At 46.7% G+C, this 21,346-nt stretch overlaps 1 non-coding gene across 1 annotated transcript; it reads right to left on the reverse strand.

Moving 5' to 3' along the window:
- Positions 1-1,218: 1,218 nt before the first annotated feature.
- Positions 1,219-1,294, reverse strand: trnap-ugg. Its single transcript has one exon. It is a non-coding gene; the product is annotated as a tRNA-Pro (tRNA).
- Positions 1,295-21,346: the final 20,052 nt, after the last annotated feature.

Below are 21,346 nucleotides of genomic sequence, written 5' to 3' on the forward strand. Positions count from 1 at the left end.
ATGTCCGTTAGAAATTTAAAATGAGGGGAGATATAAATATGCAACAACTAGCATGGGTTGCTAATATGACTAGGGTTGTGACTTTGGTTACTGGATAATGAAATAAACTTGATTTGAAAACCAATACAACATGAGAGAAAAAGGCTACTGGTTCCAATGGCATATGGAAGTCTTTATAAAATAATTGCCTGCACTTTTGGTTGGATTTTGGCTAGGCTACTTTGAAGCAAGGTAAGACATGCCTCATACTATGTAGTAAAACGTTCAGGTTTAAAACAATTATGCACAGTACCAGTCAAAAGTTTGGACACACCTACTCATTCAAGGGTTTTTCTTTATTTGTACTATTTTCTAACATTGTAGAATAATAGTGAAGACATCAAAACTGTGAAATAACACATATGGAAACATGTAGTAACCAGAAAAGTGTTAAACAAATCAAAATATATTTGAGATTTGAGATTCTTTAAATTGCCTTGATGACAGCTTTGCACACCCTTGGCATTCTCTCAACCAGCTTCACCTGGAATGCTTTTCCAACAGTCTTGAAGGAGTTCCCACATCTGCTGAGCACTTGTTGGCTGCTTTTCCTTCACTCTGCGGTCCAACTCATCCCAAACCATCTCAATTTGGTTGAGGTCGGGGGATTGTGGAGGCCAGGTCATCTGATGCAGCACTCCATCACTCTTCTTCTTGGTAAAATAGCCCTTACACAGCCTGGAGCCTTGATGACAGCTTTGCACACCCTTGGCATTCTCTCAACCAGCTTCACCTGGAATGCTTTTCCAACAGTCTTGAAGGAGTTCCCACATCTGCTGAGCACTTGTTGGCTGCTTTTCCTTCACTCTGCGGTCCAACTCATCCCAAACCATCTCAATTTGGTTGAGGTCGGGGGATTGTGGAGGCCAGGTCATCTGATGCAGCACTCCATCACTCTTCTTCTTGGTAAAATAGCCCTTACACAGCCTGGAGGTGTGTTGGGGCATTGTCCTGTTGAAAAGCAAATGATAGTCCGACTAAGCCCAAACCAGATGGGATGGCGTATCGCTGCAGAATGTTGTGGTAGCCATGCTGGTTAAGTGTGCCTTGAATTCTAAATAAATCACAGACAGTGTCACCAGCAAAGCACCCCCACACCATTTACATTTTAGTCATTTACAGATGCTCTTATCCAGAGCGACTTACAGTTAGTGAGCGCATACATATTTTTTTTCATACTGGCCCCCCGTGGGAATCGAACCCACAACCCTGGTGTTCCAAGCGCCATGCTCTACCAACTGAGCTACACGGGGCCCATAACCACCATAACACCTCCTCCTCCATGCTTTACGGTGGGAACTACACATGCAGAGATAATCCGTTCACCCACACCGCATCTCACAAAGACACAACGGTTGGAACCAAAAATCTCAAATTTGGACTCCAGACCAAAGGACAAATTTCCATCGGTCTAATGTCCATTGCTCGTGTTTCTTGGCCCAAGCAGGTCTCTTCTTCTTATTGGTGTCCTTTAGTAGTGGTTTCTTTGCAGCAATTCGACCATGAAGGCCTGATTCACACAGTCCCCTCTGAACAGTTGATGTTGAGATGTGTCTCTGACTTGAACTCTGTGAAGCATTTATTTGGGCCGCAATTTCTGAGGCTGGTAACATTAATGAATTTAACCTCTGCAGCAGAGGTAAATCTTCCATTCCTGTGGCGGTCCTCATGAGAGCCAGTTTCATCATAGCAGTTGATGGTTTTTGCGACTGCACTTGAAGAAACTTTCAAAGTTCTTGAAATGTTCCGTATTGACTGACCTTCATGTCTTAAAGTAATGATGGACTGTCATTTCTCTTTGCTTATTTGAGCTGTTCTTGCCATAATATGGACTTGGTCTTTTACCAAATAGGACTATCTTCTGTATCCCCCCTACCTAGTCACAACACAACTGATTGGCTCAAATGCATTAAGAAGGAAATAACTTCCACAAATGAACTTTTAAGAAGGCACACCTGTTAATTGAAATGCATTCCAGTTGACTACCTCATGAAGCTGGTTGAAAGAATGCCAAGAGGGTGAAAGCTGTCATCAAGGTAAAGGGTGGCTATTTGAAGAATCTTTAAATATAAAATATATTTTGGGTTTTTTCTAAAAATAAAAATAAATTGACTACATGATTCCATATGTGTTATTTCATAGTTTGTCTGCTAAATGGTATATTATTATTATTTTGATGTCTTCTATTATTCTACAATGTAAAACATTGTAAAAATAAAGAAAAACCCTTGAATGAGTAGGTGTGTCCACACTTCTGACTGGTAGTGTATATGTTTTCAAAATGCATACTTCCTCCAGCTCATTGCAAAGTGGTGTGTGACGGGCTGAAGCCTGCCTAGTTGCCTATATGCACTTGAATGGTGAATTGTTCTATTTTAAATATTTTAATTTAAACTTTATTTAACTAGGGTAGTCAGTTAAGAACAAATTATTATTTACAATGACAGCCTACCAAAACACAAAAGCCTCCTGCGGGGATGGGGGCTGGGATAAAGCATATAGGACAAAACACACATCACGACAAGAGAGAGAACACTACAAAAAAGAGAGACCTAAGACAACAACAAAGCATGGCAGCAACACATGACAACACAGCATTGTAGCAACACATAACAATGGGAAGCACACTTCATTTACCAGTAGAGAAATAAAAATAGTAGCTTTTAATCATGTCCATATTTTTTTTCTTCAAACTTGATTGCCTATTTTATTTATTTATTTATTTTATAGGCCAAAAGCCGGCTATTAGTGGCTAACGGAAACCCTGGTTGGTGTGTGTGTGTGTGTGTGTGTGTATGTGTGTGTGTGTGTGTCTACTCCCAGCCCAGCCGGTGATAGACAGTTCCTGGCAGGCCCCCCAGGTGATGAGTCTTAAATACAGAGCTGTGAGCCAGAGAGGAGTCCCACTGCCCAGGGCTATGCCAGCTGCTGCACTGATACTCTCCGCAGGGGTGCAAGCGCTGCACCGTGTGTGTGTACTATGTGCATGTATTTGTACTCTACGTGTGTGTGTGTCTACTCTAAGTGTGTGTAGGTGTACTCTATGCGCGTGTGTGTGTGTATCGGAGAAAGAAAAGGGGGGGTTCAGACTATTTACTTTTAATTATGTCATTTGTTTTGTTCTGCGACTCATTCAGCCACAAACTACTGTTCATTTTTAATTACACACATAAACGTGCGTGGGTTTACCAGTTTTCGCAATTTGTCTGTGTGTGACTGCGTACGTGATTGAGGGGACGTCTCAGTCTATCTTCACCTCTTAGTAGATAGCTACATTGGTTGGGAGCTATTGTCTCTGGTTTGAATTAAATACCTGATATTATGGATAATTAGCTAGCACTTTTGTTGTCTGCTTTCATTTTGCGTTCATTTACATCTGAGTCAATTGGAGGTGTTCAAGTGGTGCTGTTCTACCCGACCACAACTGCTGAATCACTCCCACACCACTCCCACCCAGAATCAGCATTGGGTTTACCTAGAGACCGTCAACGTGTTTCAGTTGATCAGTTTGAGCAGGGCGAGGCACATCATTTTAAATCTTGATCACATTATGAATAGTTATTTGAAGTGGTGTTTTGTGAAATCACTGACTCTGCGCAGTCAGACTGCAATGTAGTCGATCTCAAACACGCTCCATGGTTAGGGCCTGAAGTTGTTCCTGAATCACGTGATATGAGGGAGAAACTTGCACGTGTTTAAGGGGATTGGTCTGAGAAAGGTGCTGGGTAGAATTACTGCTGTACACATTACCTTGCATTCTAAACAACTACTCATTTCGATAAAATCTGTACATCACCTTGCCTAAAGTGATCCCTTAGAACGTGCTGTTTATGTAGCCTGAGACGCTTGTCTCCGGTAGTGAGTGTCACGGTTTCGGCCGAGGCTGCCTCTCTCCCTTGTTCGGGCAGGTTTCGGCGTTCGTCGTCTCCGGAATTCTAGCTGCCACCGTTGTATGTTCTATGTTTCCTGTTTGATTAGTTTTGTCTGTTAGCCACACCTGTCTTGTGTTATGTCTCATTAAGCACCCTATTTAGTTTCCTTGTTGTTAGTGTAGTGTTGTGTGTAATTGTTTTGTGTCAGGTGTTTGTGCGTTACCCGTGTTTCGGTACGCCAGTTGCTATTTAGCTTCCTCCTCGGTTGAGGAGAGTTTTGCGCCCTGTGTTGTGCGCTCGTGTTTTGACGCCTGTGTGCGTCCGTTTGGCCTCTGGCCGTTTTGGATTTGTTTTGCACTCTCTAGTAAAGTCTTGTTGGACTGTCCATCTGCTTCTGCGCCTGATTCCACACCACACCATTTCTAACATCGTGACAGAATTACACACCCTACATGGAATCAGCAGGAGCCGAAGCAGCCCCGACGAGACTGGAGGCCCAGGTTCGGGAACAACAGGACCAGATACAGCAGATGGGGACCGCGCTGCAGGAGGTGATCACCACCCTCCGAGGCTGGGGAACGCCTCCACCACCTCCCTCCCTGCCAGCACCATCGGGCAGTCCGCCCATTCCAGCGCCCGAACCCCGAGGAATCCGACTCTCTCTCCCGAGGGCCTACGACGGAACCGCGGCTGGGTGTCAGGGATTCCTCCTCCAGGTGGAGCTGTACCTGGCTACCGTACACCCGGCACCCTCGGGGCATGAGAGCGTGTCCGCCCTGATCTCCTGCCTGTCCGGGAAGGCGTTGGAATGGGCCAACGCGGAGTGGAGGAAGATCGACGCCGAGACTATCACCTACAACGAGTTCTCCCGCCGCTTCAGGGCGGTGTTTGACCATCCCCGAGGGGGAAGCGGCGGGGAGCGTCTGGTCTTCCTCCGGCAGGGGAGGAGGAGTGCCCAAGAATTCGCTCTCGAATTCCGTACTCTAGCGGCAGATGCAGGGTGGAATGAGCGGGCGCTCGTCGATCTATACAGATGTAGCCTACGAGAGGACGTCCGTCGGGAGCTGGCTTGTAGGGACACCAGTCTCTCTTTCGACCAGCTGGTCGACATGTCCATCAGGCTGGATAACCTATTGGCTACCCGCGGACGTCCTGAGGCGGGTCCGTCCATTTCACCCTCCAGCGCCTCCGAGCCGTGTCCTATGGAGCTCGGGGGCGCTGGCGCTAGAGAGAGGAGGAGTCGGTTGGTTAGGGGGTCCATCCACTGCACCAACTGTGGTCGGGGAGGACACACCGCGGCTAGGTGCTGGGGATGGCCTCCTAGGGGGATGACGACAGTTCCCGCACTGGGGATTCCCTCCAGGTGAGTAGGCGCCCCACTCACCCAGAGCTCACTGTTGCCCATTTTTGTATGCCTGTGCGTTTTCCACAGGTAGCACCTCATTCCCAGCATAAGGCGCTGGTAGATTCAGGCGCGGCTGGGAATTTTATTGATAAAAAAGTTTTGTTTAGCGTTAGGGATTCCCCTTATTCCTGTTGATGTTCCTTTCCCCGTTCATGCCCTAGATAGCCGTCCGTTGGGTACGGGCTTAATCAGGGAGGTCACGGCGCCACTTAGGATGTGTGCGCAGGGGGATCATCAGGAGATGATTCAGCTGTTCCTGATTGACTCTCCTGCGTATCCGGTGGTGCTGGGCATGCCCTGGTTGAGTACCCATAACCCAGCTATTTCATGGCAGGAGAGGGCTCTGATGGAGTGGTCTGCTCAGTGTGTGGGTAGATGTTTGGGCGTTTCCGTAGGGGCTACCTCGGTGGAGAGTCCAAACCAGGTGCCCGCATTGCACGTTCCCCCTGAGTATGGGGATTTGGCTATTGCGTTTAGTAAGGCGAGGGCGACGCAGTTGCCGCCCCATAGGCAGGGAGATTGTGCGATAGACCTCCAGGCAGGAGCTGCGCTCCCACGGAGCCATGTGTATCCTCTGTCTCAGGAGGAGAAAAAAGCTATGGAGACTTACATAGACGAATCTCTGAGACAAGGATACATACGGCCTTCCACTTCCCCTGCGTCCTCGAGTTTCTTTTTTGTGAAGAAAAAGGATGGTGGGTTGCGCCCGTGCATCGATTACCGTGGTCTCAATCAGATTACGGTGAAGTACAGTTATCCACTCCCGCTGATTGCGACCATGACTGAGTCGTTGCATGGGGCGCGTTTCTTCACTAAATTAGATCTCAGGAGCGCGTACAACTTGGTGCGCATCAGGGAGGGCGATGAATGGAAGACAGCCTTTAGTACCACCTCGGGCCATTACGAGTACCTGGTCATGCCATATGGGTTGATGAACGCTCCGTCAGTTTTCCAATCATTCGTGGATGAGATCTTCAGGGACATGCAGGGGCAGGGGGTGGTTGTGTACATTGATGACATTCTCGTGTACTCGCCTACCCGTGTCGAGCATGTGGCCCTGGTGCGTAGAGTGTTGCGGAGGCTGGTGGAGCACGACCTGTATGTGAAGGCAGAGAAGTGTCTGTTTTTCCAGGAGTCGGTCTCCTTTTTGGGGTATCAGTTGTCTGCGTCAGGGGTGAAGATGGAGGTAGACCGGGTGTCGGCCGTGCGTAATTGGCAGACCCCAACCACTGTGAAGGAGGTGCAGCAGTTTTTGGGGTTTGCGAATTACTACCGGAGGTTTATCCGGGGTTTTGGACAGGTGGCAGCTCCCATCACGTCTCTTTTGAAGGGGGGTCCGGTGCGTCTGCAGTGGTCGGCCGAGGCGGACAGGGCGTTTGGGAGGCTGAAGGACCTGTTTACCTCTGCCCCGGTGCTGGCGCATCCGGATACCTCTTTGCCGTTCCAGGTAGAGGTGGACGCGTCAGAGGCCGGTTTAGGAGCCGTACTTTCACAACGATCTGGCGCGCCACCTAAACTCCGCCCCTGTGCTTTTTATTCTAAGAAGCTCAGTCCGGCGGAGCGGAACTATGACGTAGGGGACAGGGAGCTGTTAGCCGTGGTACAGGCTCTAAAGGTGTGGAGGCACTGGCTTGAGGGGGCTCAACACCCTTTCCTCATTTTGACGGACCACCGTAACCTGGAGTACATCCGGGCGGCGAGGAGGCTGAACCCTCGCCAGGCAAGATGGAGTATGTTCTTGACCAGGTTTACTTTTAAGATCACGTACATCCCTGGGTCACAGAATGGTAAGGCAGATGCGCTGTCTCGGCGGTATGACACGGAGGAGAGGTCCGTGGAGCCCACTCCCATACTGCCGGAGTCGTGTCTGGTGGCACCGGTAGTGTGGGAGGTCGATGCTGAACTCGAGCGGGCGTCACGCACCGACCCTAGTCCACCACAGTGCCCGGAGGGTCGGAAGTACGTTCCGCTCGAGGTTCGGGATCGATTGATCTATTGGGCTCACACGTCACCCTCCTCTGGACATCCGGGTATCGGCCGGACAGTGCACTGTCTTAGTGCCAAGTACTGGTGGCCCACGTTGGCAAGGGATGTGAGGGTTTATGTTTCCTCCTGCTCGGTGTGCGCCCAGTGTAAGGCGCCTAGACATCTGCCTAGGGGTAAGTTGCTACCCCTGCCCGTTCCACAACGACCATGGTCCCACCTCTCTGTGGACTTTATAACAGACCTTCCCCTCTCCCAAGGGAATACTACCATCCTGGTCGTTGTGGACCGGTTCTCTAAGGCCTGTCGTTTGCTCCCCATGCCGGGTCTTCCTACTGCCCTACAAACTGCCGAGGCACTATTCACCCATGTGTTCCGGCACTACGGGGTACCCAAGGACATTGTGGCTGATCGAGGTCCCCAATTCACCTCCAGAGTCTGGAGAGCGTTTATGGAGCGGTTGGGGGTCTCGGTGAGCCTCACCTCGGGTTACCACCCGGAGAGTAATGGGCAGGTGGAACGCGTAAACCAGGATGTGGGTAGGTTTCTCAGAACATACTGCCAGGACCGGCCGGAGGAGTGGTCAAGGTACGTTCCCTGGGCCGAGATGGCCCAGAATTCCCTACGCCATTCCTCCACTAACCTAACTCCATTTCAATGTGTGTTAGGTTACCAGCCGGTTCTGGCACCCTGGCAGCAGAGCCAGATCGAGGCTCCTGCGGTGGATGAGTGGGCGCGGCGCTCGGAGGAGACTTGGAACGCTGCACACGTCCACCTGCAGCGGGCCCTCCGACGTCAGAAGGCGAGCGCTGATCTCCACCGCAGTGAGGGACCGGTGTACGCACCTGGTGATCGAGTCTGGCTCTCTACCAGAAACCTGCCCCTCCGCCTGCCCTGTCGGAAACTGGGTCGGCGGTTTGTAGGGCCATTTAAAGTCCTGAGAAGGTTGAACAAGGTATGTTATAGATTACAGCTACCTGTGGAGTATAAGTGTATTAACCCCTCGTTCCATGTGTCCCTTCTCAGGCCGGTGGTAGCGGGCCCACTCCAAGAAAATGAGATAGGGGAGACTCCCCCGCCCCCACTGGACATCGAGGGGGCACCGGCGTACTCCGTGAGGTCCATCTTGGATTCGAGACGTCGGATGGGGGTCTCCAGTATCTAGTGGAGTGGGAGGGGTACGGTCCGGAGGGAGCGGTGCTGGGTGCCGAGGAGAGACATTTTGGACCCGTCGCTCCTGACGGAATTCCATCGGGGGCATCCGACGCGCCCTGCTCCACGTCCTCCGGGTCGTCCCCGAGGCCGGAGTCGGCGCACGTCTGGAGCCGCGCGTCAGGGGGGGGGTACTGTCATGGTTTCGGCCGAGGCTGCCTCTCTCCCTTGTTCGGGCAGGTTTCGGCGTTCGTCGTCTCCGGAATTCTAGCTGCCACCGTTGTATGTTCTATGTTTCCTGTTTGATTAGTTTTGTCTGTTAGCCACACCTGTCTTGTGTTATGTCTCATTAAGCACCCTATTTAGTTTCCTTGTTGTTAGTGTAGTGTTGTGTGTAATTGTTTTGTGTCAGGTGTTTGTGCGTTACCCGTGTTTCGGTACACCAGTTGCTATTTAGCTTCCTCCTCGGTTGAGGAGAGTTTTGCGCCCTGTGTTGTGCGCTCGTGTTTTGACGCCTGTGTGCGTCCGTTTGGCCTCTGGCCGTTTTGGATTTGTTTTGCACTCTCTAGTAAAGTCTTGTTGGACTGTCCATCTGCTTCTGCGCCTGATTCCACACCACACCATTTCTAACATCGTGACAGTGAGATGTGTTAGTCTGTACTGTGTTGGGAACCTAGCCCTAAGAGAGGTGCACAGCTCAACTAGGACCGTACTTAACACTTGACTGGATTGGACAATTGTCTCAGGTAGTGGGAGGCTTTTGTGTCTGCTAGTGTTGAGTGTATAGCACTGTCACTTCAGCTTACCACCTCCATCCAACCAAGTCAACTGCCATTCCCTTATTCCTTATTCCCTTATTCCTTATTCCCTTATTCCTTAGGTTCCTATAAACACAACCTGACTGGCCAGTGCCCCCGATGACACCCGGCGATGTAAACAGTGTTTCCTCGCCATGGGCGTGATCTAATTATCTGTCCTGTGATTGGATGTGAGAGAAGCATTAGAGAAGGGTTAGAGGAGCGCAGGCTTTGGTTAGCACATATCAGCAGTCCCACGGCAAGCAGTCAACTCATGTTGTCGACACGCACACACAAACACGTCCTACTCCTGCTGGGTCTTGACGTGTGTGCGTGTGAGCGTGCGTGCCCCTACGTGTCTGTTATGCATACCCAGCTGTGTAGGAGGTGTGTATTTTTTCTGTGTTTGTACTCAGAAGATAGAATTAGAGAGTTTTTAAAAGTAACACTCCTACTCATCCTGCAGGCTAGACTCCCTTGCCCCAAGCAGCACATCCACCATCCTCCACTGCTGTGTCCCAAATGACACCTTATTCCCTACATAGTGCATTAATGGGCCCTGGTCAAAAGCGGTGCAATGGTAATGGAATAGGGTGACATTTGAGACACAGCCTATATGTTTCACGTTCCCAGGCAGTCAGCCAGATATTGTATGCTCATCACAACTTGGCTTGTTGTGTTCAGAGCCGTGGTCGAGTGGTAATACTCCCCGCTCTTGACACATTTGCGACTCCCAGCTGGAGACCAGGGTTTAATCACTGTGTTGACCTTCCAACTTTCTCTCCTCTCTCATATCTGTATCCTCTTGGCTTCCTCCTGTCTGAATAAATAACGTAAATTCCACTTAACAACATCCTTGCTTATGGTACTGGAGCTGGAAGCCAACATCACACATCATTAACACTACGGTGTGAATTGTTTTCACACTACCATGATCCCAAAGGATGCTTCAGTAGTGTTTGTGTTTGTGTGTGTGTGCGTGTGTGTGTGTGTGTGTGTGTGTGTGTGTGTGTGTGTGTGTGTGTGTGCATTTGAATGTGTGGCCAGTAGTGTTGTCACGTTACCCACATTTTGACTTCCAGACCAGGTTTAGTATCACCATTCTCAATACCATCACGATACTCACTACCAAAACAATACTACTGCAAAAAATTAATTAATGCACAGAATTAACAAATGCACAGAATGGCACTTGATCTAGATAGAAACTCAGCTACTGCTCTGTTCAATCGTTGGGCATCTTTTGAGTTGAATATCATTACATTTGACATTTGTCAGCCATGTATGCATTCATGAATCAATTATACAATCATACAATCAATTTGACTGTGTTTTTACCAATCTAACTACATAACAACATCATGGTAATAATTTATTTGAATGGTAAACCTCTGCTGATAAACTGGGCAAATCAAGAGATTGCCTCGGCCTATTCACAATACAGGTGAATGCATATTCAATAGGAATGTCCACATGCATTGAGTTATTGCGCTTGTTTTGGCTGATTTCATGGGGTTACAGATGACAATCTGTTTCTCTTCCATTTGGGACTTATTTTATCGTACTGATCAACAACATTTGCATAGAAGTAGCAGCTTATTGTATAAAAGTGTGTGCTGTCTCTTTAACCAGTAATGACATACTGTAATTCACCAGGCAAGAGGGACGCAATAGATTATCTTTGGGAGAGAGAGATCGATTAAGTGATTGAATAAAGTTTTGGTGGCAATCAGCTTTGAAATCAGCATATTTTGCATTATGGTTTGCATATTATTACAAAGTACCAGAGGGTAGTGAATTGATAATAACGTCAGCTGTAAGCTAGCAAGAAAAGTTGGCCTACAAAGCTGGAAGCTACCGGTATCTTCTTGCATTGTAAAGTGTTCTAGCCTTTACTGATATTGTTTTGCGAACAGTAATTAACAATTTCAACATATCTATATTATTCAAGTCTGTTAACTTCTGTAAAGCATGAGTGGGGATTTAAACATGATGCAGCCCAGACTCCCAGTGGAGGTTAAGTGGAGCAGGCAATGTGCTTTCGGGCTATAAGGGGGACATCGGCTGCAATGATAGACAGAGTTGATCCATGAGGCACATTTGACAGAAATACCAGAAGTAACAAAAATTCTAGTACCGAAACATTTTTCATGTTCTAGTATTGAAAAAGTACAGGAGTTTCGGTATACCGTGCAACACTAGTGGCCAGTGGTTGTGGCTTAGAGAAGTTCTGGCTCTCTTCCACCTGGAAAATTACTTAAGTCATTGCAAAATGTGAGTTAAAGGCCCTATGCACAGCAGTGTGTCTCCTACAAGATGCTGGCTCCAGCAGGAAAACTGAGTACCTCAAATTCATAGACAGAGCTATGGATGCAAGGATTGACCATCCCATGACAAAATTATACTTTTAACCATATATTTTGGCTATGCAGTTGTTGTTTACAAGCTTAAATTGTGGGTTCTGATAGGGTGCAACAGTTAAACTAAGCTCATGAGACATTTATAAGTTATATTCTTCAAGAATCAATGGGTACATATACATTTATAAATACAAAATGGATGTTGCCCCTTTAATACTTGCATTTTCATTGTGCAGAATATTGAATATCCTTGTCCATGTCACAGGTATAATTTATTCAATGTCTATACTCTTCCTATACCTCCAGCCTGCTCTTTCTAAGGTTGTGCCCCAAATCACACCCTTTTTTGGACATAGTGCACTACTCTATGTGCCCTGGTCAAAAATAGTGCTCTATATAGGGAAAATGGTGCCATTTGGGACATAAGCCAAAAGAGCGAGTCTGCTAGTACTTTTTGAATATCTGCTTGTGTCTGATTTTAAATGACTGTGTGGGGCTGCAGTGTCAAAGTCTGAGACTGTTTCCTGAAACCTATTCCTTAACATGGGGGTGTCTCCCAAATTGCACCCTATTCCCTATATAGTGCACTACTCTGGTCAAATGTAGTGCACTATGTAGGGAATAGGGTGTCATCTGGGATGCACACGTGGGTTTTACCTCGGTGGTTATATAGTGGTTATGTATCCTGTCACCCCCAGGACTATCCAGCTAGTGTATGTGCGAGCTACGGACCATCCCCACTGAACTAATTGGGGCAGTTTTTCAGGAGAAGGCTTCTGCATGCGAGTGTACAGTAATCTGCTGGAATGCCCTCTCTGTGGCCGCAGAGGCTACATCACACACACACACACACACACACACACACACATATACAGCTGCAGAATAAATTAAGAGACCACTGCAAAATTATCAGTTTCTCTGGTTTTACTATTTATAGGTATGTGTTTTGGTAAAAATAACAGTTTTGTTTTATTCTATAAACTACTGATAACATTTCTCCTAAATTCCAAATAAAGATATTGTCATTTAGAGCATTTATTTGCAGAAAATGACAACTGGTCAAAATAACAAAAAAGATGCAGTGTTGTCAGAACTCGAATAATGCAAAGAAAATAAGTTCATGTTCATTTTTAAACAACACAATAGTAATGTTTTAACTTAGGAAGAGTTCAGAAATCAATATGTGGTAGAATAACCCTGATTTTCAATCACAGCTTTCATGCGTCTTCGCATGCTCTCCACCAGTCTTTCACGTTGATGTTGGGTGACTTTATGCCACTTCTGGCACAAAAATTCAAGCAGCTAGGCTTTGTTTCATGGCTTGTGACCATCCATCTTCCTCTTGATCACATTCCAGAAGTTTTCAATGGGGTTCAGGTCTGGAGATTGGGCTGGCTATGACAGGGTCTTGATCTTGTGGTCCTCCATCCACACCTTGATTGACCTGGCTGTGTGGCATGGCACATTGTCCTGCTGGGAAAACCAATCCTCAGAGTTGGGGAACAATGTCAGAGCAAAAGGAAGCAAGTTTTCTTCCAGGACAACCTTGTACGTAGCTTGATTCATGCGTCCTTCACAAAGACAAATCTGCCCGATTCCAGCCTTGCTGAAGCACCCCCAGATCATCACTGATCCTCCACCAAATTTCACAGTGGGTGCGAGACACTGTGGCTTGTAGGCCTCTCCAGGTCTCCGTCTAACCATTAGACGACCAGGTGTTGGGCAAAGCTGAAAATTGCACTCATCAGAGAAGATGACCTTACTCCTGTCCTCTACGGTCCAATCCTTATGGTCTTTTGCAAACCTCAGCCTGGCTCTTCTTTGCTTCTCATTGATGAAGGGCTTTTTTCTAGCTTTGCATGACTTCAGCCCTGCCCCTAGGAGCCTGTTTCGAACCGTCCTCGCCGTGCACTTCACCCCAGCTGCCGTTTGCCATTCTTTTTGTAGGTCACTTGATGTCATCCTATGGTTGTTGAGTGACATTCAAATGAGTTGGCGGTCATCCTGGTCAGTAGAGAGTCGTTTTCGCCCTCTACCGGTCTGTAGCTTTGTTGTCCCCAATGTCTGCTGCTTGACCTTGTTCTTATGAACCGCCGTCTTTTGAAATTTTAAGGATGGAAGCAACCTGACGCTCACTGTATCACTCTGCCAGTAAAGCCATAATTGAACCCTTCTTTTCCTCACTCAAAACTTTCCTTTTAGACTCTTTTGGCATGGTCAATAGTTATTTTTTGATTAATATTACTTTTGAGGTACTATTAGCACAGTTTTTGCCATCCAGCTGGTCCTATTGCAAGCGGATAGTGATGACCACAGCAGTGGTTTTTGTACTTTTCCTCGTTAAATAAGATTTGGTTCATGTGATCACCTAATCAGTACCTAATTCAGTAGAATGAGGTGTGCCTGTGTTGGAATTCAACAGACAATGGAATGGCTGTCATACATGTAGAGATGCTGATTTAAGAAACATTTGCAAGGGTCTCTTAATTTTTTCCACAGCTGTATGTATATGTATTTATGTATATGTGTGATATACACTGCTCAAAAAAATAAATGGAACACTAAAATAACACATCCTAGATCTGAATGAAATAATCTTATTAAATACTTTTTTCTTTACATAGTTGAATGTGTTGACAACAAAATCACACAAAAATGATCAATGGAAATCAAATTTATCAACCCATGGAGGTCTGGATTTGGAGTCACCCTCAAAATTAAAGTGGAAAACCACACTACAGGCTGATCCAACTTTGATGTAATGTCCTTAAAACAAGTCAGAATGAGGCTCAGTAGTGTATGTGGCCTCCACGTGCCTGTATGGCCTCCCTACAACACCTGGGCATGCTCCTGATGAGGTGGCGGATGATCTCCTGAGGGATCTCCTCCCAGACCTGGACTAAAGCATCCGCCAACTCCTGGACAGTCTGTGGACAGTCTGTTGGTGGATGGAGCGAGACATGATGTCCCAGATGTGCTCAATTGGATTCAGGTCTGGGGAACAGGCGGGCCAGTCCATAGCGTCAATGCCTTCCTCTTGCAGGAACTGCTGATACACTCCAGCCACATGAGGTCTAGCATTGTCTTTCATTAGGAGGAACCCAGGGCCAACCGCACCAGCATACGGTCTCACAAGGGGTCTGAGGATCTCATCTCGGTACCTAATGGCAGTCAGGCTACCTCTGGCGAGCACATGGAGGGCTGTGTGGCCCCCCAAATAAATGCCACCCCACACCATGACTGACCCACCGCCAAACCGGTCATGCTGGAGGATGTTGCAGGCAGCAGAACGTTCTCCACGGCATCTCCAGACTCTGTCACGTCTGTCACATGTGCTCAGTGTGAACCTGCTTTCATCTTTGAAGAGCACAGGGCGCCAGTGGCGAATTTGACAATCTTGGTGTTCTCTGGCAAATGACAAACGTCCTGCACGGTGTTGGGCTGTAAGCACAACCCCCACCTGTGGACGTCGGGCCCTCATACCACCCTCATGGAGTCTGTTTCTGACCATTTGAGCAGACACATGCACATTTGTGGCCTGCTGGAGGTCATTTTGCAGGGGTCTGGCAGTGCTCCTCCTGCTCCTCCTTGCACAAAGGCGGATGTAGCAGTCCTGCTGCTGGGTTGTTGCCCTCCTACGGCCTCCTCCACGTCTCCTGATGTACTGGCCTGTCTCCTGGTAGCGCCTCCATGCTCTGGACACTACGCTGACAGACACAGCAAACCTTCTTGCCACAGCTCGCATTGATGTGCCATCCTGGATGAGCTGCACTACCTGAGCCACTTGTGTGGGTTGTAGACTCCGTCTCATGCTACCACTAGAGTGAAAGCACCGCCAGCATTCAAAAGTGAGCAAAACATCAGCCAGGAAGCATAGGAACTGAGAAGTGGTCTGTGGTCACCACCTGCAAAACCAGTCCTTTATTGGGGGTGTCTTGCTAATTGCCTATAATTTCCACCTGTTGTCTATTCCATTTGCACAACAGCATGTGACATTTATTGTCAATCAGTGTTGCTTCCTAAGTGGACAGTTTGATTTCACAGAAGTGTGATTGACTTGGAGTTACATTGTGTTGTTTAAGTGTTCCCTTTATTTTTTTGAGCAGTGTATATATACAGTGAGGGAAAAAAGTATTTGATCCCCTGCTGATTTTGTACGTTTGCCCACTGACAAAGAAATGATCATTCTATAATTTTAATGGTAGGTTTATTTGAACAGTGAGAGACAGAATAACAACAAAACAATCCAGAAAAATGCATGTCATTTTTTTAATAAATTGATTTGCATTTTAATGAGGGAAATACGTATTTGACCCCTCTGCAAAACATGACTTAGTACTTGGTGGCAAAACCCTTGTTGGCAATCACAGAGGTCAGACGTTTCTTGTAGTTGGCCACCAGGTTTGCACACATCTCAGGAGGGATTGTGTCCCACTCCTCTTTGCAGATCTTCTCCAAGTCATTAAGGTTTTGAGGCTGACGTTTGGCAACTCGAACCTTCAGCTTCCTCCACAGATTTTCTATGAGATTAAGGTCTGGAGACTGGCTAGGCCACTCCAGGACCTTAATGTGCTTCTTCTTGAGCCACTCCTTTGTTGCCTTGGCCGTGTGTTTTGGGTCATTGTCATGCTGGAATACCCATCCATGACCCATTTTCAATGCCCTGGCTGAGGGAAGGAGGTTCTCATACAAGATTTGACGGTACATGGCCCCGTCCATCGTCCCTTTGATGCGATGAAGTTGTCCTGTCCCCTTAGCAGAAAAACACCCCCAAAGCATAATGTTTCCACCTCCATGTTTGACGGTGGGGATGGTGTTCTTGGGGTTATAGGCAGCATTCCTCCTCCTCCAAACACGGCGAGTTGAGTTGATGCCAAAGAGCTCGATTTTGGTCTCATCTGACCACAACACTTTCACCCAGTTCTCCTCTGAATCATTCAGATGTTCATTGGCAAACTTCAGACGGCCCTGTATATGTGCTTTCTTGAGCAGGGGGACCTTGCGGGCGCTGCAGGATTTCAGTCCTTCACGGTGTAGTGTGTTACCAATTGTTTTCTTGGTGACTATGGTCCCAGCTGTCTTGAGATCATTGACAAGATCCTCCCGTGTAGTTCTGGGCTGATTCCTCACCATTCTCATGATCATTGCAACTCCACGAGGTGAGATCTTGCATGGAGCCCCAGGCCGAGGGAGATTAACAGTTATTTTGTGTTTCTTCCATTTGCGAATAATCACACTAACTGTTGTCACCTATATATATATATATATATACACCTATATATATATATATACACACACAGTGAGGGAAAAAAGTATTTGATCCCCTGCTGATTTTGTACGTTTGCCCACTGACAAAGAAATTATCAGTCTATAATTATATATATATATATATATATATATATATATATATATATATATATATACACACACACACAGACACACACACACACACACTCTCCCTATGGTGATTAGTGGGATGGAGGGGGTGTGTCGTGTGTGTGAACAGGGACCTTGGTCCTCCTCCATTTTGCTAATTGCTGCGGTATTGGATACGATTCGAATTACGACCCATGATAGGGAGGAGGGAGTGTGTGTGTCTCTGCAAGTCTGTCTACATCTCTCTCTCTCGCTCTCTGTTGCTCTCTCTCTTTTTGTTGGCCATGCACACGCACGCACACAAAGGAATAATCAGGGACACAGTTGGATTGGAAGAGTAGAGATCAGAAATAAAGGATGACAAAGCGAGTGCAGAGAGCTGAATCAGGCCACACACTGTGAAAGGAGCGTGAAAGAGATGTTCACATCCATCCTCGTCCAAGCTGGCGTGGCCACCCTCTCTCTTTCGCTCTCTCTCTCTCTCTCTCACTCTCTCTCTCTCTCTCTCTCTCTCTCTCTCTCTCTCTCTCTCTCTCTCTCTCTCTCTCTCTCTCTCTCTCTCTCTCTCTCTCTCTCTCTCTCTCTCTCTCTCTCTCTCTCTCTCTCTCTCTCTCTCTCTCTCTCTCTCTCTCTCTCTCAGGGGGAGCCACGTCTCATTGACATTTTCATAGGGCTGGCCTGTAATTTTATGTAAGGTTAGCTGTTCTCTGAGCACAAACGCTGTAAAAGCAAACAGAGGGAGAAAAAATAACAAATTGCTTTTTTAACTTGCCTGGACAAGGGGTGCTCTTTAAGTGTATTAAGACAAAGTGCAAACGGTGCTACAGAGTTACTAACCTGAGCAGAGTGGTAGGGGACTGTGACTAAATCTAATAGAAAAACACAACACCTCATCCAAAATGGCTTCCTATTCCGTACATAGTGAACTACTTTTGACCAGGGCTGATATTGCTCTGGTCAAACTGTGTGTACTATGTAGGGATTAGGATGCCATTTTGGATGAGGTCACTGATAGCAGAGGATTGATTAGATGCAACAACAAAGTGGGATGGTCATCTTCAGTTTTTGTCTGCCCTCAAGTGCAAAATAAAATAAAATCACATTTTATTTCCCACTTGCGCCGAATACAGTGAAATGCTTACTTACAAGCCCTTAACCAACAATGCAATTTTAAGAAAAGAAGATAGATAAGTAAAAAAAATTAAATAGCAAATAATTATAGAGCAGCAGTAAAATAAAAGAACAGTAGGCAGGCTATATACAGGGGGTACCAGTACAGAGTCAATGTGCGGGGGCACCGGCTAGTCGAGGTAATTGAGGTAATATGTACATGTGGGTAGAGTTTAAGTGACTATGCATAGATAATAAACAGAGTAGCAGCAGCGTAAAAGAGGGGGTAATGCAAATAGTGCGGGTAGCCATGATTAGCTGTTCAGGAGTCTTATGGCTTGGGGGTAGAAGCTGTTAAGAAGCCTTTTGGACCTAGACTTGGCGCTCCGGTACCACTTGCCGTGCGGTAGCAGAGAGAATAGTCTATGACTAGGGTGGCTGGAGTCTTTGACAATTTTTAGGGCCTTCCTCTGACACCGCCTGGTATAGAGGTCCTGAATGGCAGGAAGCTTGGCCTGGATGGCAGACAAGCATTTACCCACTAACCACACACACACACACACTCCATGCTTTATGATTATGGCTGTCATAAAGAGCCCTCTGGTGATGAATGGCAATACCTGTCTGGGCGGCAGAACGTCATGTAACGGCCGACATCAGGACCTGGGGGGTGTGTGTCACCGCTAATGGAGGAACATGGCCTACAGGACCGTGTGTGTGTGTGTGTGTGAGAGAGTGAGAGGGTGTGTGTGTGTCCATGGGTGCGTGCCTCCGTGCCTCCGTGCGCATGCTTGTGTGTTCGTGTGTGCGCGTGTGTGTGTGTTCCCTCCGTAGCCCAGTGCAGCCGTGCAGCCCGTCCACAGCTGGCATTCCACAGATAGAGACAGGAGTCCCAGATGCACACGAACATGTAAGCAAGCGCGTGCTCTCACAGTACACATGTAATTTCTGCCATTAGTATGTTGACTATTTGGAACATTATCATTTGCAATTTAGTTTCCTGAGAAAGGTGGAGAAAAAAAGAAGAAAAAACATGTTTTTATGCATAGCCCCTAACATATCTGTTTGTGCATGTGTTTTTGCTTATCTGTGTGTGTATGTCATGTTTGATATATAGCCCTCACAGTAGTTATTGTGTGTTCCTTTTCAGCTACCATAGTTGATATGGCCAGAGTTTGGTAGAGTTCTTTGAACAAAAAAAAAATGTTGTATGTCAGTACGTGCGTCCTCATCTCTCTCTCTCTGTGGTTGCTCTCGTCAGTGCCATTACTAATTGTATGGACTGATTTAACAGAGTCATGTTGTTGGTATGGCTTCAGTGGCCAGTTAACAGTAGTCTCTTCCTATGGGCCACTGGTGCAGCTGACTAATGCTGAATTCCACCCCATTTTCACCCCTAGGATTGAATAGATAGTAAGCATAATGATAATAGCTTCACATTGTATTCTGATTGGCTGGGTGGAAATATTGAAATAAATAATAAATACCTGCACACTGATGAATGACTGGATAATTCATCAGTGTCCGGGTATCTATTCTTGATTCAGTTTATCTTTTTGTACCCAGCACATGCAAGTTATTGGATGTGCGTATACTACGTTTAAAACTGGGTGGGAATTATACCATATTGCTTAGCCTTAGACCTTTCCAATAATTTCAGATCTACAGGAGAGCCTAGCTGGTAGTGACTAGTTGTTGATTTAGATACACATAAATCTGCTTTATTACAGTAAGTTATCTGCTCTCTTCTGTTACTGTAACAACATCCCCAGCCTGGTGTGAAAGGAGTGTTAACGATGTGCTATGTCGGAGATGTGCTATGTCGCTCCAGACTGCAGCATGGTGTGAAACTGCAGACAGTGTGACTGTGAGAATGGTCTCCTGGCGCAGCCTGTTACCATCTTACTGAGTCTCAACATTTTGTGTTCCCCACGCTATGTTGTTTCTATGTCATTCTAAGCCACCCCCCGCTGTCATGCCTGGTCGATAACCTCCACTTGCTCCCTAACCCCTCCCTGTGTGCGATACCCCCTCATACCCCTGTCCACCTCATATCCACCCATAGCAGGTGGCACCCCCTGCTGGTAGCATACACCCGTCCCCGTTCCCATCCCCCACACATTCCCATCCAGGTCCAGACCACCTCTCACCAGCTGGATTTAAACATGTCCATTTAGGCTTAATGCCGTCTCCCATGGCGGGCCAATCCATTTAAGTGATAGGGGGGAGTGGTAAGGGAAAAACACAAAGTCTTGGCTTCAGCCAGGTTGCAGGGTTGGAATGGACCCAGAGTAGAGTTCAGCCAACCCACAGAGGTACGAAAGGTTTGATTGCGGAGTGAGCTTCAAGGGGGGAGTGTGTGCGTGCGTGCGTGTGTCATGTTGCTATGGAGGATGGCAGGCTGTCGTCAAGGATTTTGGATGCTTACACATGCATGCACACACTTAAGCCCATATACACAAAGTTTGCCCTTGGTTTTGTTACACCAAAAGTTTACCCATTTTTTATTTATTCTACTACTGCATAAAACACCATTGATCTCCCCCCTGTCTTATTGATACCTAATTCTTTCCTATACTGTTACCTTCATTTCACCCCATTGTTCAACCTTGTTTAAATTCCTTAGGGATGCTACAAAAGAAAGTGCACAGAAACTTTGCATCTGCTTCAAAAACTTCACAAATTTGTCCCTTAGTCCTTGAGCGAAGTGTTTAATTCCGATTTTCTTTCTACTTCTGGCATATCAAGTCATCTTCTTCATGCACAGATGATTATTACCAGTGACAGATGCTTCCTGTGCTGTCACTCGGGGAAGACGCTGACCTTTTATCTCTTTTCATCTCCAATAAGAATCCCGTCTTTGGACGTAACTTGTGCAAGTAACACACCTTTTGATCTTCCGTAATTAACGTTGACTGAAGTTTGATCGGCTGCCGTGTTTTTACTTCGCCTTGAAATACGCCTTAAAAATACTGTCAACCTGTAGTGAATAGCGGTACATAGCTATGTTGAAAGTGGCAAATAGTGGTTAGCCTATTTCCGACAACCTAATGAAATGTTCTGGGAACATTCACAGAACCTATTTTTGGTTTGCTGGGTAGTCTCTCACTAGTGCCTTTACCACAACCTAATATAATGTTCTGGAAACATTCACATAACCTATTTTTTGTTTACCCCATAGTCTCTCTAGCAGGCTATATGATTTATATTGGCTGTTGATGAAATATAAATATATCAGAAGAGGAGACTTGG

This window comes from Coregonus clupeaformis, unplaced genomic scaffold (genome assembly GCF_020615455.1).
Source record: "Coregonus clupeaformis isolate EN_2021a unplaced genomic scaffold, ASM2061545v1 scaf1806, whole genome shotgun sequence".
Classification (NCBI taxonomy): Eukaryota; Metazoa; Chordata; class Actinopteri; order Salmoniformes; family Salmonidae; genus Coregonus; species Coregonus clupeaformis.